At 38.9% G+C, this 2845-nt stretch overlaps 1 non-coding gene across 1 annotated transcript; it reads left to right on the top strand.

Annotated features, from left to right (window-relative positions):
- Window positions 1-2263: 2263 nt before the first annotated feature.
- Window positions 2264-2370, top strand: LOC114501093. Its single transcript, XR_003684866.1, has one exon. It is a non-coding gene; the product is annotated as a U6 spliceosomal RNA (small nuclear RNA).
- Window positions 2371-2845: the final 475 nt, after the last annotated feature.

Genomic DNA, 2845 nt, shown 5'->3' with positions numbered 1-2845 from the left:
GTTTTTATTGGGGCTGATTATGTTGGTACCCTCTGCCTAAGACATACCAAAATCCAGACCCCTAGAAGGAATATGCAGGTGCTTGATATAAACCATACTGTTTGCACCAGCAGTTCAGGTGCAATCAGACACTCTTATCATTTAGGGAAAGTCTGTATCAGTGTAGGGAGCTATTTATTATTCAAATTCCCAGACAGCAGCCAGTCTTTCAAGCAGACCTAAGGGTAGCAGTCTCAGCCCTAATGTGTTAACTGTTTTTTTCACACTAATTATAAACACCTGGGTGAAGGGACAAATGACCTGGAAGATTTTTCTTTTAATATTATCATACAACCAATTAGACTCATTACTCACACAATATTCTTTGCCATGATTGAATGTTTTATATAATAATATTTTCTGCCCTGGCTGGTGTAGCTCAGTGGATTGAGCATGGGCTGTAAACCAAAGGGTTGCCGGTTCAGTTCCCAGTCAGGGCACATGCCTGGGTTGCGGGCCAGGTTCCCAGTAGGGGGTGTGCAAGAAATAACCACATAGTGATGTTTCTCTCCCTCTCTTTCTCCCTCCCTTCCACTGTCTAAAAATAAATAAATAAAATCTTTAAAAAATAATATTTTCTAATTAATTTTTTAAACAAATTCATGATTTTGGTGAACAAAAGTTCAAATATCGATATGAAATTTTGTATCAAGCAAAGATTTCCCTCTTCATTTTCCCTCTCTAGAGGTAACCACTATTAATAGTTCATTGTATTATCTCTTCAGGCTTTTTCCTATGCATATACAAATATATATGTACAAAAATAGAATCTTACAACATGGATTTTCCTGCAACATGCATTTTTTCATATAAAATTATGTTGTGAATGTCTTTTTATGCCAATACTTACAGATCTACCTCATTCTTTTCAATGGCTACACAGTGGTCCGTTGTACTGAGATACAACAATTTAACCTATTGCCAATCTTTTCCTATTAAAAACTATGGTACAATAGGTATCTTTATATCTTAGTACAGTTTGTATTTCTATGGGATGAAGTTCTAGAAGTAGAACTGACACATCAAAGTAAAAATTCTGTTTTAGTTTATCTCTTTCATTGTAAGCTCATACAGAGTATGAATTCTTTATATAATATGGTAGTAAATGTTTTTTAGCTAACTACTCAGAATCCATTCCCTTTTTCCTCCTTCCTACCCATTGAAGTGTTTCCTTTGTGGAACCAATCTTCTCTCCTTGCATAGCAGTTATGCAGTTTAGGTGGGATTAACCAGCGCTGAGTCACATCCTGTCATTGTTTAGGGATGGACAATAATTCAGGTCTGTGTTAGCTACACAGGCAGCCACATTATCAGAATAACTGGTCCAAGTTGGACAGACCAGAGTCAAGATCAGACTTTTGGTCTACTGCCAGACCTATGAGAAGTGATGCTTTCTTTCCTTGAATGTGAAAAAGTGAGAATGTAGCCCTGCATACTTCTGGCAATCGTCTCTCACCCACAAGAAAAGCAGCCTGAGGTCAGGAGCTGATTGTATGGAGAGAAGAAGGGAGACAACTGCAGAGAACTACACAGAAGCCCCAGTTAATCCTTGCCTGATGTTCACTTCATTGCCTGGTGCCTGATGTTCACTTTATTGCCCGGTTTTTCCATTGTTAGCTATGAAGTCTTCTTTATTGTTTCACAAATCTGAGTTGGGATTTCTATTACTAGAAACCTGAAGCATACTAACTGATACATTCGTCCTTTGTACATAGCTGGAGGCACAACCTTTGGAATTAGATGGATCTAGGTTGATATTTCGACTAGCTGTATAATTACTTATGTAACAATATGTGAGAATTTTTATGAATCTATTTTATCATGTTTTTTATGGGAATAATAACATGTACAGTACCTTATAAGGCTATTAGAATATCATGTGGTGGAATAAGTGAATCACTTCACAGGGTACCTTAACATAATTGAACTTCTAATTAAATTTTTTTTGCACTCTCCCATATATGTGTACATTATCAATGCATTTTGATATTATAAAGAAAAAACGTTAAAAAAATAATCATGTATTAAAGTTAGGTGGCGCCCTGTCTGGCTTGGCTCAGTGGGTTGGGCGTCATCCTGTAAACAGAAAGGTTGCAGGTTCAGTTCCTGTTAGGGCACATTCCTGGGCCGTGGGCCAGGTCCCTGGCTGGAGGTGTGCAAGAGGCAACAGATGGATGTTTCTCTCCCTCTCTGTGTCTCCTCCTCTCTCTAAAAATAAAAAATAGTGCTTACTTCGGCAGCACACATACTAAAATTGGAATGATATAGAGAAGATTAGCATGGCTCCTGCATAAGGACAACACACATAAAAATAAATAAAACCTAAAATAAATTAAGGTGGTATATGATCAGTTTGTGGTTTCAATAATTACAGAAATTTCAGGCAGGTTTTTTTTAAAGATTTTATTTATTTATTTTTTAGAGAGAGAAGGGAGGGAGAAAGAGAGAGAGAGGTTGCTGGGGGCCATGGCCTGCAACCCAAGCATGTGCCCTGACTGGGAATCAAACCTGCAATGCTTTGGTTTGCAGCCCGCGCTCAATCCACTGAGCTATGCCAGCCAGGGCATTTCAGGTAGTTTTGACAAAACCTAAGTAATTTATTTTTCCCATGGGAATAGGGTGGGAATGGTGGAGGGGGCTTCTGGAAAGGAAGGAAGTCCCCTAGGAGACAGCCAGGCCACAGTTCTGCCATATTTTAGGTGTCGTGAGGTACTGGATTTCCTCACAACCCTCTCAGGTGTCCAGTGGGGAAATTGAGGCCCAGATAAGACAATGGAATTCTGAGTGGTTGGGGCAAAGCCAATCC

This window comes from Phyllostomus discolor, chromosome 6, assembly GCF_004126475.2.
Source record: "Phyllostomus discolor isolate MPI-MPIP mPhyDis1 chromosome 6, mPhyDis1.pri.v3, whole genome shotgun sequence".
Lineage (NCBI taxonomy): Eukaryota > Metazoa > Chordata > Mammalia > Chiroptera > Phyllostomidae > Phyllostomus > Phyllostomus discolor.
This window is presented reverse-complemented; position numbering and strand designations above follow the sequence as displayed.